General features: G+C 37.8%; 1 protein-coding gene across 2 annotated transcripts in view; it reads left to right on the plus strand.

Annotated features, from left to right (window-relative positions):
* The first annotated feature begins 350 nt into the window (after positions 1-350).
* tmtc3 (transmembrane O-mannosyltransferase targeting cadherins 3) overlaps positions 351-17,316 on the plus strand; it is a 111,113-nt gene continuing 94,147 nt past the window's right edge. The window contains exons 1-3 of one of the 2 annotated variants that reach the window (XM_039761785.1): positions 351-448; positions 9,487-9,630; positions 12,420-12,484. The gene's annotated coding sequence lies outside the window, so the exon portion shown is untranslated. Of the gene's footprint in view, positions 449-532; positions 595-9,486; positions 9,631-12,419; positions 12,485-17,316 lie in introns of those variants that run through there. The other variant, XM_039761786.1, reaches the window with a different exon arrangement.

A 17,316-nucleotide genomic window follows, 5' to 3' on the forward strand; every position in this document is an offset into this window, starting at 1 on the left:
AATCTGCTCTGTCTGTCCGTTCTACCAGGACTGGTTATTACAGTATATTGCCACTTTAGTTGCTAAAATAGACTAACATTCGTCATGAGATTATAGTGAATAATTAAGAATGTAAAAGGTGCATGTATAATTAAACATTTTGGACACGTCACTTTAACCAGTTATGGAGTACAATAGTAACCACCAGATGGAACACTAGTTTAAGTAAGAATACTTTTTCAAGGTTTAAATTAAAAAAAATGTTGCTAACCATGGGTTTATCGCGCGCCGTATCGTAATTGGTTGCTTCTGCGCATGAGTGCAGAGAGTCGCTGCGCCTTTAAGAGCATGGGCGTCGCACCGGAAATGATGTCACGCCGCAGTTACCTGTGGCTACAGAGTCACAAAAATGTCCATTGAAGGATAAATAGTACACATGGGCAGGCGTTTTATCAAAATAACATTGGAGGTAAGTGGGTGTTTTTGTGTTTGCATTCGTACAGTCGTAATTGTCACACGGAAGCACTCCATGGAATGATGCGAATGAGACACCATGTCGGTGTATTCAGAACATCTTGATTCGGGTTGGAGGCAGGAAGAAAGCTCACTTAACACGTATGTGTCCGTTCGGGCTTAATTTAAATCGGTCTACGGCAAAGGTGCACAGATGGTTTTATGTCTAATTGTGCATTTTTGCCATTTATGAAACGTATTTCGTGTGAAGTGTTGAATCGGGGTGGCTTGTCGCACAATTGACGCTTTGGCAAGAGTGGCAGTTAGGCTAGAGATAATCGCTTGGCCGAATCAAGTTTAAGAACAATCTCTTGTTATTTATGGGAGATCGAGATTCGCAAAACTTAAATGGATTTTGTTTTCTTTAGAGCTTTCTAAGTACATGATACGTATGACATTTACGTTAAATCACAGATTATGTTCTTTTGTTTAGATTTTTCAACGAGCTGTTTAAGATGAATCGAAGGATTACATACCATATGTTTTTAAGTATCTTTGACTCGACAATTTGGTGGTTACTAAATACCTTTATTGTCTTTGTAAACTATTGTTAAACTCTTATTTTTCAATTGGAAATAGCATTACTATCTGGACAGAGTCGCTCATGGTTGAGTTTTTCGTCGGTATCATTCTCCAAGTGTTTGATTTTAAGAAATGTTCTATTGAGAGGAAAAAAGTTCGCGAATTTATAAATAACTGATTTTAAGAGTGAGTAATTACGGGAGTGTGTGTGTGTGTGTGAGACCTAGACTGGGATTGATTTTGCCTTGGCTTAGGCGCTGTCGTGATAAGTCCCTACTCGGAATACCTTGAAGTGGAAGGAGGCATGCGCGATTGAATGTTGATTAAGACCTAAGTAAGAATTTCACTATACCGTGTATATGCGATAATATCGACCCAATGAACCCATTCATGTTTTATTTGTCACATACACTAGACTATAACATGTAGTGAAATGCTTAGTTGCTAAAGTCCAAGACTGCTATAAAGAATACAACAGTAAAATAAACCGTAACACACAGCTTTACAACTATCAAAAAAAAAAAAGCTATGCTAAATTAATGCAATAATATGCATTAAACCAGAACTACAAAATATGTGACAAACAATAAATAAAAAATATCTCAATGCAAGAAAATCAAGAATAGGGCATTTATGTGGTTACAGACACTTTCTTTATTCAAGATGCGGATAGACTCTGGAAAACCATTCCTATTTGTGTCTCTGAACTGGTCTTCAGGCAGCAGTACCATTTTCCAGATCGCAACATGGGGCATTGTTAGGATGGCTGGTATCTCATCATTTGGTGTAAATGTCCTGAAAATGTGAAGCACACCCCCGCTAATATGTTCTTTGCAGTAATGTTTCTGTTTCTCTGATAACCTGGTGACATAATGTGCACACTATAATCTGATTTTGATCTGATTTTGAGTATCAACGTTTTAGACCTCCCTGAGTCCGAAAATATCATTTTTGGAATTCTGTATGTGTATATGTGTATATATGTGTGTTTGTGTGTATGTATGTGTATGTATATGCATTTGTTTGTGTGCTAACTAGTACCGTAATTAAAGGCTTAACTGAGGGGTCCTCAAATTCACTTCTGCTGACCACCTTAATTGCAAGTGTCCATCCCAGCTGCCTTTTGCTTTTAACCAGACTCCTTCCTTAATTAAACAAGCTTGTCATTTCCCAGTTTTTTTTTTTTTTTTTCTTCTTTCAAACCAGAAATTTATAAAATGGGTATATTTAAAAATATTAAAAAAAAAATGCTACAATTTTAGTGGAATGTAGCAACAATTTTTGTGTTGTGCATTAGCATATGGTCTTTAAATTTAAGCCTTTTCATAATAATTGGCACACAAGTGAATTTAATATCAAAGCAGTTGCTGCTTCTTAGTATTCTGTCATTTACACCTGTGTCTGTACTGCTCATCATTAATGTCAGTATTTGAATACAATGAATGGAGTAAACTCCACTGGGATAGGTAAATTAAAAAGAACTAGCCAACCCGCGCATAATTATTTATTGATGGGTGAACACTTCCTGACAGACACAGTTGTCCAAATGGGGTGGGTTTGAGGATACAACTGTGAGTGAATGAAAAGATGGAACTCTGGAGAGAGCAACATACAATTGTCTGTGACTGAAAACTGGTTTTGGCAGATACAGGAATATCTTTCTGAAAGTTTGGCCCTGTGCCTTATTAATTGTCATTGCAAAGGCCAATCTAACAGGAAATTGTCTGCGTGTAAAAGGCAAATTTGAGTCTGATGGGGTCAGGGAAATCTGGGGAATAAGGACAGTTTGTGAGGTAGCAGCTGCGATTGTTTTACACTCCAGTACATTGCAGTGAATGCTGGTAACAGTCACTCTAGTGCCATGACAGAGACCTTTAGCTGGCATGAGGTTTCTGAGAAGCATGATGACTGAACCAATTTTAATTTTGAGTTTATTGCTGAGGCATGCCAGTGGGAGTTAGACTCTTAAGAAATACTTCGGGGAATGAAAATTGATCTGAAGGATTGTCTGTGATGATGGAGTCAATGCTGGTGAAAGTTACTTCGTTGGTAGGGATAAGTCCTCGAGAGCGAGGGTGGACGCAGGAGGAGGGTTAGAGTTGGTGTGCGGGGTTCTATTGTGCGTATCCCATGACACGGGAGGAGGGTTAGAGTTGGCAGGCGGGGCTCTGTTGTGTGTATCCCATGGTCTCTGTTGTGTGTATCCCATGGTCGGGTGACATAGAGATATATAGATATAGATATAGATATAGATATAGATAGATAGATAGAGATATATGTTAAAAAAAGTCAACATTTTAAGAGATGACAAAAATGCAAATATCTGAACTTTGTTTACATATAAATAATACCAGCACACATTTCTTAATGCAAAATAAGAAAAAAAAAAACTAAACAATTAGATAAGTTTGAAGTAACACTGAACCATTTACTTTGGAAACTGATTTAAAGAAAACCTTTGGCCACGAGACTGAAACTGCAATATAGAGTATGACCTCCCCGATGTCTAATTCTGGACCTTGTACTATCATTCCACTCCCTCCAACCTTTACTATGGATATTCCTTTTTAAAACACAACTAATATAATAAGCCCTGTGTGTGTTTCATAAAGTATTATTTTAGGTGAGAATGTATCAATTCTATGTACTTCCTTTCCATTCATTTTCTGAACCTGCTTATTCTGGTGTAGGCAGCTGGAAAAATTTCTTTTACAGATGAAGTAGATCCTAGGAATATTTGGATGCATGCATTGGATAGATTTGCTTAATGCTTTTAATTGTAAAACTTGAGCACACTAACTGTTTTTAACAGTAAATATTTGGAAATAAGTAGATCCTCAAATTTTATAATTCACCGATTACGTGATTATTTCATACTCTAGACTTTTTGCTAGCATTGTTTGTGCATATTGTGCAGAATAAGCAACTTTCTTTTACAGTATGAACCCGTTTCTAAAACTTGTTCCCATTTTAATAGCTTTTGCTCCAAAATGTGTCTTTCTTTCGTTCTTACCTAAGTTTATTAGGGACATAATCAAAATGTTTTCCCCTCTACCTATTATCCTCTGTTTTTGCATATTTTGCACAGTGAATGGCCTCAGATGTTTAGGCAAAATGCAGTATTCGAGAAAGGCAATCTGTGTGAACACCTACTACACTTTTTAAATTATTTTCTTTATTCAAGAAGAAAGGTTATCCAGGACCCTTATCACAATTGTGAAAATTTATTGCCTCCATAGTTTTATTACTTGGTTTCAACACCTTTTGTATCAATAATTTGTTTTCAGTTATTTGTATTGCTACTGTAAAACTAAAGTTTTATGTAATCTCTGCAAAACAAAATTCAGACACATTGGTTGTTTGCAGATGTGTTCTGCTTGTTTCGGGTACTGCCATGGCATCTGTGTTGGGTTCTTGTCAGGGCTGGGCTATGTAAAAACTTGAATTTTGTCTCTTCTAAGCCATTTAGTTTGAGACTTCTTATGTTTTGAGCCATTGTCCGGATGCATAACCCAATTATACATAAGATCACAGACTAGGCATAATTTTTAAGATTATTCTGGTAAAATATAGAATTCATGGCTCCATCCCTAATGGCAAGTCTTCCAGATCATGAGGTAGCAAAGCATTCTCCACACCCATCACACATCCACCATTATGTTTTATTGTAGTGATGATGTTACTGTCGAACACTTGACTTGTCTGCATATAGAACATTATTCTAATGTCTTGAGATTGGTGAGTGCTGAGTTTACTTTTGGATAAAATAGGTTTTCACCTTGGTACTCTCATGTATCATACCTGGTCTCTTTCTGATTGCAGAGTCATAAACACTGACCTTAGCTGAGGTACAGAAGGCTTTCAGTTTTATCAAATGTTCTACTTGGATGCTTTGTGACTCCAGGAGGTAGTCATCACTTTGCCTTAGAGTTGGTTTGGCAGACCAGTTTTTCCTGGACAAATTTACCACTTCCAAATGTTCTCCATTGGGAAAACCTGGCTCTCGCAGTAATTTGGTGGATTTACAAAGACTTAGCAATGGCTTTACAACGGTTTCTCAATTAATAGCTTTCTACTGCTTTTTCCATCTCTTTGCCTTTTGATTAAGGCATAATATTTATGTTGAAACCTTATGGTAACTACTACACTCATATTGGAAGAGTCCACATATGGTAAGGTTTAGATTAAACAGGGCCGGCTGCAGGCAAATCTGGCAGCGTTCAGTCAGCTGAGACTATCAATTTTAGTTGCTTTTTGATAGAGCAACTCGATACCTTTTTCACATGGACAGTACAAGTGTTAGATAACTTTATTAAGTACGAGGGTGAGTCAAAATTATCCACACTCCGCTTATGTTAACTTCTGTTGGCAGCAATGTTTTATCAGCACTTTCCGTACGAGGTCACCACTGTGCAGGTGTGAACGGTAGATGATGTGCCAAATGATTTGCAAATCTGCCATGGCTCTGTCTATACAATAATTCATGATAGACTTGGGTTTCGAAAAGTTTGTGTCAGATGAATACCGAAGCAACACACAGAAGAGCACAAACAGAAGCGTTGTAATGCATGTAAGTTTGCAGATGATACCAAGATAGGTGGATTAGTAGATAATTTGTTATATCATTACAGAAAGACTTGGATAGCCTACAGGCCTAGGCAGATTTGTGGCAGATGAAATTTAATGTATTACACACAGGAAGTAAAAATGAGAGTATACTTTATGAGTAGGATTTAGGAGTCATAATGCTGTTGATTTCCAGACAGTGTTCAGAAGCTATTAAGAAGGCTAACAGAATGTTAGGTTATATAGCACGGTGTGTGGAGTACAAGTCCAAGGAGGTTATGCTCAACTTTTATAATGCACTGGTGATGCCTCATCTGAAGTACTGTGTGCAGTTTTGGTGTCCAGGCTACAAAAAGGACATAGCAGCACTAGAAAAGGTTCAGAGAAGAGCGACTAGGCTGATTCCAGGGCTCCAGGGGTTGAATTATGAGGGAAGATTAAAAGAGCTGAGCCTATACAGTTTAAGCAAAAAAGATTGAGGTGACATGATTTGAAGTGTTTACAACTATGAAGGGAATTAGCACAGTGGATTGAGACTGTTATTTTAAAATGAGTTCATCAAGAACACCGGGACACAGTCGGAAACTTGTTAAGGGTAAATTTTGCCCAAATGTTAGGACGTTCTTTTTTTTATAGAAAGAAGACAGACACTTGGAATAAGCTACCAAATAGTGTTGTAGACAGTAAGACTTTAGGGAGTTTCAAAACTTGACTTGATGTGTTTTTGGAAGAAATAAGTGGATAGGATTGGAGAGCTTTGTTGGGCTGAATGGCCTGTTCTTGTCTAGAGTGTTCTAATGTTCTAATATTTGAGTATCTGCAATCAAAATTTGTACCGATACTCTAAGGAAGGTGTAAGTTTCTTAAAAAGAATCATTACTGGTGATGAGACATGGATTCATCACTACGAACCTGAACGTAAACAACGGAGGAATTAAAACATCCTCAATTGCTGACCAAGAAAAAGTTCAAAAGTCAATAATCAACTAGAAAATTGATGCTTATAGGGCCAATATTGGAACAGTAGAAAGGTTCAACAATCGACCGTGCTCGTTACAGTGAGATAGATGCTTACTGAGGAGCTAAAGCCTAAACTTCGGACAAAACACAAAGGACTGTTATCCAAGGGCATTATGTTCTTGTATGACAATGCACGTCTGCACACCTCTGCCAGCACTATTGAAACTCTGTAAAAACTTTGTTTTGAGGGGTTACAGCATCCTCCTTATAGTCCTGATCTTGCTCCATTGGACTATCACCTGTTTGGTCCCCTGAAAGAAGCCCTATGAGGATGAAGCAGTGAAGACAGTGATGTGTTTCTGGCTTGCAGCTCAGCCTAAAACAGCCTGTTGACAGATGAGCAAACTGTATTGAAAGCAGGGTGATTATTTTGAAAAATTATGCATTTGCCTTTACTGAAAGTTCATTAAAATAAATTCTGCTGCCAGAGTGTGGATAATTTTTGACTGACTGAAATAAATCTGCAGTAATTTGAGAAAGTGAAAGGAAACATGTACATTGAAGAAAGCGTTATAGGCAGCATTCAGTATATCTTGCATGTGGCTTTTCCCGGTCTAATGAGACAAGGTCAGCGGCATGGTCATCAGCCTTTCATCTGAGGACATGGAAGGAACCTAGAACCTTTTTAAGATGTACATACCTTTTTAATTTTGCTGAGCTGCACAGTCTGCATATTTAGAAATCTAAACTGCAGTAGAAACTGTATTTCTTTTGAAAACATTCAATTTCGCAGTTGCCGCTTCCCTGCAAGAGGGCAGACGGCTGTGCGTTGCTGTACTACAATCTCTCTAAATTTGGATCAACTATGCTGGATGTGTAAAACCACATCTTACTGAGTCAGCCTTACTGTTTATTGAACTTTATTTATTTACAGTTTAAATTTTGGGGGAAAAATACTGGAAAATACAAAGCTGACATATGTTTATATGAAATGTGATTACTGCTTAACTTTGACACTTGCTGATAAGTGGCTTTCTATTGGAGTCACTATAAGACCGTTAAACTTACCAACCCTGGCATACATATCTGGCAAAATGTGAAAATGCAGCTCTGCCCAAAGTAAAGATAGCAAAGTATTTCAGGTAGGTGAGCTAAATACGCCAAATATACTGGAACGCTCTTTTACTTCAGTCCACTTGCAAGTAACAATGGTGACAATTTACATTTAGTGTGTTTAGTGAACAATTTATCTGTTCTGTCCTAAGAAATCCCCTAGCATGAGTTTCTCAAGACTGCCAGTGTTGCAGCACTAAAAGTACTATGGTCGAATGACTAAGTAAGTGTAAGTGGATTACTAATGGTATTGTTGTCTTGCACATTGCTTTACCTCCAGCAGTGCTTTCCCTACAGGTGTTCATGCATTTAGCTAGTGTCATTTTGGAACACCTTCTCTTTTTTTACACAATAAATAACCATTTTCTCAGATTTATAGGTGAAATACTTCCATACAAAAGAGAATTTTGCCTGATAATTGAACCTGCTTCTGATAAATATAGTGTGCCCCCCTCCAATATTGACCTACTCAAAAACCGTAGAAAAAGTCATTGCATGCCATCACCCAGTGTGGGGCGGATAACTGGTCAATTAAAAAATATAAAATTTTCAGTCTATTACATTGATTAATCATGGCAACCTTAGTGTGCAGTATTTAAACTCTCCTCTTTGAACAAATTTGATATGTTTTAGAAAAACGGAGTAATAAGAAAACAGAAAGGTTGTGAATAGAATACACTGACAGTATATAAGGGGTTGCAAAATTATAAACATATTCAGATCTGCACTAGTATAAATGGAAGGAATTACCCCATTTTAGTTCAGTCCTGAGATCCCCACTAATCCTGAAACCTCTCTGCACCTTAAAGTCTTTGTACTGACTTAGCTGTATTGACTGCACATATTGCGAACAAGACATCCCCTCAAACAAACATGAATGCTTTATATTGTTTACTATTCTTATTACAGGACACATGCTTACACACTCAAAATTACGCATACTGGGCTAATTTAGCATTGTCAAGTACCTGGATTAAAATTCATGTAGATGTGTTTAATAGGTTAGTTGTTGACTTGAATTTGGCTCCGTATGATGCAAGCAAATACTTTAAGCAAGGCAGGAAGCAGCTTTGGGAAAGGCCTTATTTTTGATGTGTGTGTGTGTGTGTTTTTTTTTTTTGTTTTTTTTTTTAAATTGAGATCCCCACAAACCTGAAGTGAATTAAAATGTTGTTCAGAAAAGGGGTAGATTGCTTACATTACTTGAAATCGCAGGCATTTGTGTATTCTGTCACTCTTAATGAAGTCTTTAGTCATCTTCTTTTTTTAAGTTAAATGAAAATTTCATATTTTTCTTTTGTTAGCCTTCTCAGTGTAAATAATGTCTTATCTACATTACCAGATTTTCACAAAATATTTACAGACACTGATAGAATATTCTGATTTTATAATTTCATTAAGCAATTATTCCTTCATTTCATTGTTGTTCTAATGTCAAGATGATGGTAATGATCTGTTCTAAAAAAGAAATGTTATCCATCCAATTTCTGCATTAACTAAAAATATTTTTAATAAGCTTATATAGATAGATAGATATATAGATAGATAATATAACAGAAAAAGTTTCATTTATTTTTAGTTTTATGTCATTTTACTTTGTATTCTTTATCAAACCTTTTTCTTCTCTAAATAAGTTCATAGCTTTTTGCATGAAGGTTATAATCAACTAAGCTGTACAGGAATTTTAGAGCTATGTTTTAATTTTGTAGCTTTTTTTCTCAACAGTTAATTGTTTTCTAACTGCTCACAGGAGTAGTTTAAATGAAGTAGAGATTTGTTGCAGGACATGTTCAAGCTTGGACTAATTAGACATTATTGCTGCATATTCTGCAGGAGATTCAAGTTACTAAGGAGCTATAAATTACATTCTAATGAATGCACCAATTAAACTCGCATGTCTGTTGGAATTCAACTGAGAGCTCACTGGATGAAAGTCTTTAAATTACAGATGAGAAGTGGTAAACATTGAAATCACAGGTAGGAAATTCTCTTAAACCTCCTGAAATATACCAAAAGATATTAAAATTCCTAGAAAAATGTATTGACTGAAAGGTTTAGTCTCTTGGTTATTGTTTACTAAGCTTATGGCCTGTGGTAACATATTTAATTTCGTGTCAGTGCTGCTTTATTATTATTATTATTATTAATAATATCCTTTCAGAAAAATTGCTTATGTTGTCATTAATTTTCACTGTATTGTTTTAGGTGACCTTAATTTTATCATGTGCATAAATTGAAACACTGGGGGGAGAAGTGTACTTTTTGTCTGCTTGCTTGCCTTTTGCCAGGCTCAGATTATTAATTTGATTGTTGGTTGTTTATCCAGGGTAGTGTTGCGGTACAATTGGAGCCCATTGCAGCAATCATTCAACAGATACAAGGCATGAATCCCTTGATAGGGCAACAATCCAACTTGGGACAAATATATGCACTGTAGGGTCAGTTTAGCAACACCACACCAGTTCACCCAAGTTAAATCCGGTTCAAGATTAGTAAGTTCAGTGCAGTTTTAACATGGCAGAGTGGGCTACCATTCCTGCCTCACAATACAGGTTCTACACAGAAGTCTGCATGTTCTCACCATGTATGTACAGGTTAATTGGCATCAGTGTTAGTGAATTTACTCACTGAATAACATTGTGCTCAGTTCTTTTACCATATAATTGGCAAAAATAACTCCTCATGCATTAAAAAAAAATTCATAATTGGTTTGAGGTGCTTAAATCTGCTCAATCACACACTCTGTTCATTTTCAAGTTTATTTTTTTATAGTGTGTGCGCAAGACACACTGTGGGAAAGATGCCTGGGCACTTTCAGAAATCTAGGGATTTTATTAATAATACAGTGCAGCGTGATCGGTTCCATTCAAATATATAGTTAAGTATAAGAAAACTCATACATGCTATTTCCTGCACTCACACTCTGCATATATCTGGCTCCACAAACTGTGTAAAATAACACAGAATGTAATATGCTGGGGTGGCTCGGCTTTGTTCTGTCATAACTGCACTCTCTATGGCTGCTGGAGGCAGACAAATGAGCAAAGACCATGTCCCTACTTCAATGAAATAGTACCAAGAATCTGTGATGAAATACAGGGAGTGCAGAATTATTAGGCAAGTTGTATTTTTGAGGATTAATTTTAATATGGAACAAACACAGTGCTATCAGTCAATCCAAAATGTTAATAAACCTGAAACCTGAATGTTTCACAACAGAAATGTGAGTGTGAAGATCATCAGGGGAATACATTTGTGCGCACAATTATTAGGCAACTATTAGTGTGCAGATTTATTATGCAACTAAAGGAAAATTAAAATTTTCCCATCTCACTTGTTTATTTTCATCTGTTATAGTGAGAATAATAAACAAACACCTCAAAATTTACAAATAAACATCTCTGACATTTCAAAAAAAATCAATCAATCAATCAATCAATGACCAATATAGCCACCCTTCTTTCCAATAACAGTCATAAGCCTTTCCATTCATGGAGTCTGTCAGTTTCCTTTTCTGTTGACGATCAGCTTTTTGTGGAGCAGAGACTACAGCCTCCCAGTCACTCTTCAGAGAGGTGTATTGTTTTTCTCCCTCGTAAATCTAGCGTTTAAGAAGTGCCCACAAGTTCTCGATAGGGTTTAGGTCAGATGAGGAAGGGGGACCATGTCATTATTCCTTCATCTTTAAGGCCTTTACTGGCTGGCCACGCAGTGGAGAACTTCGATGCAAGTGATGGAGCATTGGCCTGCATAAAAATCATGGTCTTCTTCCTGTATCGCTGTTTGAAGAAAGTGTCTTCGAAAAACTGGCAGTAGGTTTGGGAGTTGATTTTGAGTTCATCTTCAATGCAAAAGGTCCAACTAGCTCATCTTTAAAAATACCAGCTCATACCAGTACCCCACCTCCACGTTGGAGTGGAGCTCTGTGCCCATTACTGATCCACAGGTCCATCCATCTGGTCCATCAAGAGTCACTCTCATCTAATCGGTCCATAAAACCTTTGAAAAAATCTGTCTTCAGATATTTCTTGGCCCAGTTTTGACGTTTCAACTTATGTTTCTTGTTCAGTGGTGGTTGGGTTTCAGCCCTCCTTACCTTGGCCATGTCTTTGAGCACTGAACACCTTGTACTTCTGGGCACTCCAGGTAGGTTGCAGCTCTGGAATATGAAAGTACTGGAGGATAATGGGTTCCTGGTAGCTTCACGTTTGATTCTTCTCAAATCTTTGGCAGCTAATTTGCGTCTTTTGTTCTCAACACGTTTCTTGCGACCCTGTTGACTATTTGCAACAAAATGTTTGATGGTTCTGTGATCACACACCAATATCTTAGCAATTCCAAAAGTGCTGCATCCCTCTGAAAGACTTTTTACAATTTTTGACTTTTCAGAGTCAGTTAAATCTCTTTTTTTGGCCCATTTTGCCTGAGGAAATCTAGCTGCCTAATAATTCTGCACACCTTGATATAGGGTGTTGATCTCCTTAGGCCACACCCTCCCTCATTACACAAATACACATCACCTGACGTGCTTAAATCCAATAAGCATTCAAGTTAATACAGCTTGGAGTTGGAATATACACATTAAAAATGACGATATGGTCAAAATACTCACTTGCCTAATAATTGTGCACACAGTGTAGTTATTTCTAGTTTTCCTCCATTGTCAAAATGATGCCTCATAAACACAGAAGCGATGTTTTCTTATATTGAAACCTTTTCCACTCAAAGTAGATGTAATTGATTTTTTTTTAAATTTTTTTTTTTAGGCTTTTTCTATCGCCTATGGATCCTTGCTCCATAAATCCCAATTCTGCCTGCAAGAACAGATAAGGTATTTTTAAAAAAATTATAAAAATGCTATTTCAAAGGGCAAAATAATATATATACCAAGATTATAAAGAAATAACATTGAGTAGAAAAAAAAAATTGTCCATAGTTTTTGTAACACAGAAAGTTTAAAAAGGGTCATGCTTATTTATTGTCTAAGGCAGTAAGTTGTGTGCTGAATAATTTCAAACTACAGTAAATGTTGTATTCTTTAAAAAAAAAAAAAAATAGCCCAATAAAATCTGTTTCATGGATATCTCAACACTAGGATCCCTGAAGCCTATGAAAATATTAGTAATGCCATGCCACCTTAAATTCCCTTGCACTCCTTATCCGCATCTGTTGTGCAAATATGTCAAGCAGCATGCACCCTGCTATCCCATCCCCCACCCAGGCAGCTGAAGTCAACGCAGATGCAAAATTCTCAGAGCTGAAGTCTCTTTATCTCAGAGTACATATTCAGTCCAGAGAGAAGCCAAGAGACATCACAACCAAGTGGGGGAATGCTGATGAACAGATATCCCATCCAGCGGAGTGTCGAGGACATGGACGCTTTTCTGAGTTTGTGCTGGGTCCTTGTCATTATAACCACTCACATATTTACATATTCATAAAATCTTTGTCAGACATGGGCAACTGCCAGACATAGAATTCTTGTCAGATATGGGGACAGGCTGTTTATTTCTGGACTGAATCCAAATAACACCTTCACCTATTCTCATCATTTATGGCAGATTGTGTGTGTGTGTGTGTGTGTGTGTGTTTTTTTTTTTAAAACCATATTGATATACATCAACACTTTTAAAATAGCATTATTGTGTGTCCTTCACATGTTTTCTGTCCATTTCACTAGCCTGAGCCTTCCAGTTGTCATTTGTCCATCTCTCTTGACTGTCTCCCTCTTTCAGCTGAATTGCATCTCTTTGAAATAAATTTTCACAGATTATATTGGTACAAAGTAACCTTCTTCCTACAGTGCCTGATACAGCTGAAGTTGGATCCATCATCCCATAACACAATTAGATTAAGTAGATTTGAGAATGTTGTATGTGATGTAGTTACAGTTTAGTTTATTGACAAAAAATATTTCTCTCAGATTCCAGGGGAAATTCATGATAACTAAAAATTGTTCAGAATAATAAAGACGAAAAGATTCACCAAACTGATGCATAGATTTGTTACTATTAAACCTTGTTTAATTAGTAAGGCACACTTAGCTTTTTAGGGATACATTTTATTCATCCACTTTTTACATTCAACAACAATAATGTAAATCCCATTATGTTTGCACTCTGTTGTATCTGGGGCATATACTGTATACCTGGGGCATATACTGTATACCAAAAATTGTTACTGAATTTTAACCCAACCTGACACAGACCGGACACGGGAGGCACGTATAAAAGTGCAAAAGACTTTTATTTTCTTCAGCTGGAGAGCACGTCTTCCCCATAATCAAATAACGCAGTCCCAAACACAAGCACTAAACACCAAAACGCTCCTCTTCTACCACCACATCTCCACAAGCTTTGTCCTCCTCCTGCTCCTGACTCTAGCTGCTGAGTGGTGGTCTCTGGCTCCCTTTTATTGGTTACCCGGAAGTGCTCCAGGTGTTTGATTGCCCACATCCGGCTGCACTTCTGGGTACGGCGAAACCAGTGTCCAAAAGGGGCCAGCCGCTCCTGTTTCATCACCCCCTGGCGGCACCTGCGGAACCCCACAGAACTCCAACCCCCATGAAGCCCTGGGGGAGTCAGAGGCACCGCTGCAACCCAGGGAGGCTGCTATCTAGCATCCAGGGGGTGATACTGGGCTTCCCACCCTTACTCCCCTGGCAGATACAGTGGGTACGGAAAGTATTCAGACCCCCTTCAATTTTTCACGCTGTTATATTGCAGCCATTTGCTAAAATCATTTAAATTAATTTTTTCCCTCATTGATGTACACGCGGCACCCCATATTGACAGACAAAAAAAAGAATTTTTTAAATTGTTGCAGATTTATTAAAGAAAAACTGAAATATCACATGGTCCTAAGTATTCAGACCCTTTGCTCAGTATTTAGTAGAAGCACCCTTTTGAGCTAATACAGCCATGAGTCTTCTTGGGAAAGATGCAACAAGTTTTTCACACCTGGATTTGGGGATCCTCTGCCATTCCTCCCTGCAGATCATCTCCAGTTCTGTCAGGTTGGATGGTAAAAGTTGGTGGACAGCCATTTTTAGGTCTCTCCAGAGATGCTCAATTGGGTTTAAGTCAGGGCTCTGGCTGGGCCATTCAAGAACAGTCACAGAGTTGTTGTGAAGCCACTCCTTCGTTATTTTATCTGTGTGCTTAGGGTCATTGTCTTGTTGGAAGGTAAACCTTCGGCCCAGTCTGAGGTCCTTAGCAATCTGGAGAAGGTTTTTGTCCATGATATCCCTGTACTTGGCCGCATTCATCTTTCCCTCGATTGCAACCAGTCGTCCTGTCCCTGCAGCTAAAAAACACCCCCACAGCATGATGCTGCCGCCGCCATGCTTTACTGTGGGGACTGTATTGGACAAGTGATGAGCAGTGCCTGGTTGTCTCCACACATACCGCTTAGAATTAAGGCCAAAAAGTTCTATCTTGGTCTCATCAGACCAGAGAATCTTATTTCTCACCATCTCGGAGTCCTTCAGGTGTCTTTTAGCAAACTCCATGCGGGCTGTCATGTGTCTTGCACTGAGGAGAGGCTTCCGACATGCCACTCTGCCATATAGCCCTGACTGGTGGAGGGCTGCAGTGATGGTTGACTTTCTACAACTTTCTCCCATCTCCTGACTGCATTTCTGGAGCTCAGCCAAAGTGATCTTTGGGTTCTTCTTTACCTCTCTCACCAAGGCTCTTCTGCCCCGGTAGCTCAGCTTGGCCGGATGGCCAGCTCTAGGAAGGGTTCTGGTCGTCCCAGACGTCTTCCATTTAAGGATTATGGAGGCCACTGTGCTCTTGGGTACCTTAAGTGCAGCAGAAATTTTTTTGTAACCTTGGCCAGATCTGTGCCTTGCCACAATTCTGTCTCTGATCTCTTCAGGCAGTTCCTTTGACCTCATGATTCTCATTTGCTCTGACAAGCATTGTGAGCTGTAAGGTCTTATATAGACAGGTGTGTGGCTTTCCTAATCAAATCCAATCGGTATAATCAAACACAGCTGGACTCAAATGAAGGTGATCTCAAGGATGATCAGAAGAAATGGAAAGAACCTGAGTTAAATATATGAGTGTCACAGCAAAGGGTTTGAATACTGGGATCATATGATATTTCAGTTTTTCTTTTTTAATAAATCTGCAACAATTTCAAAAAAATTTTTTTGTCTGTCAATATGGGGTGCTATGTGTACATTAATGAGGGAAAAAATTAATTTAAATGATTTTAGCAAATGGCTGCAATATAACAAAGAGTGAAAAATTGAAGGGGGTCTGAATGCTTTCCGTACCCACTGTATGGTGAAGGGGCATCCCGGCCAGGCATGGGCTCCAGCCATCCGTCACAATAGTAATTTTGAAGTAAAGTAACTTCTGACTTTTCAATGAAAAGTAAATATTCTCCTTTCTTCCATAGTATCTGTTGTTCTTTTGAATTTATAGGTAGTTGTTTTTACTTAAAATTCTATTCAATTGAGGCCAAAAGTTTACATAAAACTAGGCTTAGTCTTTCATACACGTTTCATTTAGGGTATCTATTTTCATAAGTGGTAATGTGAAAATTATAGCTAATAGATTTATTTCGGCCATGCTTCTTTCTTCTAGCGACTACTGTTGATAGAGGGGTTAAGCACATGTGTAGCTGGCAATTGAGAGACCAGAACTAACATTTGCTTCTTGCCTTAAGCCTGGTGCTGCTGTGATAATTGCCATCTCCCTGTGACCCTAAACTGGGCTGATTGAATTTACCAGTCAGCACATACAAAATTAAATGTATGTCTAACATCTGTTCAGTACTTGTCTCTTGATTCCTTAATTTCTATCTCACTAGTTCGTACTAGATCGTGGGGGCACATGCATACACAATGTTGCGCTGACGAAAGCAGACAATGTCTTTGCAAAAAAATACAATTACTTTCCAGTGACAGGAATAAACTTCTGTTAATCCCATAAAGACACCATCACATATCGCTGTACTTATATACTTACCAGCCTTGTCTAATCCTGGAATTTTTTAGGATGCTGCCTGAGTTCTTTATTCTATTTCCTGTACACTCTTTTTGCTGAAGAACAGGATGAACCCAATATCTGTGCTCTTGACATTGACACGTACGTTTCAGTACTGTGATTGTCGGAATTGTAAGCATTAAAGGCATACTATAGAAGATATTCTGGAGACGTAACAATCGCATCACAACATTAGAATATCTCACAGTCCACAGAATGGTGATGGGAATGGTGTTAATCATATTTTCCCTACAAAATGCTACATTGTAAACACTTTACAAAGTGCCGTGAAAAAGCTTGAAAAATGCCAAACAATTGTTGGAAGTCTACAATGCTTAAGTGTGAATGGGCCCTAATAGAAATAAAACAGATACACTAACTGACTTAACATATGTCATGTTACTGTACTTTGCTAAATGATCAGCATTTAATGCTTTTTAAAGTAAAAAATCACATACAGCGGAAATTTAAAAATGAAAAATTAAAAAAACACTCCGCAAATTAATAGATGAAGCCAAGCCAGGATTAAATAGAATGAGGGCAATGTTTTCTGTAGTTGATGGAGACGCTCTTTTTCAGAATGTGACAAGAATAGAACAGGGCAGTTCTTTTAAGAGACTAAAAATAATTAGTAAGGTGTTTTTTTTTTTGTTGGTAGTCATTT

This window comes from Polypterus senegalus, chromosome 8, assembly GCF_016835505.1.
Source record: "Polypterus senegalus isolate Bchr_013 chromosome 8, ASM1683550v1, whole genome shotgun sequence".
Taxonomy (NCBI): domain Eukaryota; kingdom Metazoa; phylum Chordata; class Cladistia; order Polypteriformes; family Polypteridae; genus Polypterus; species Polypterus senegalus.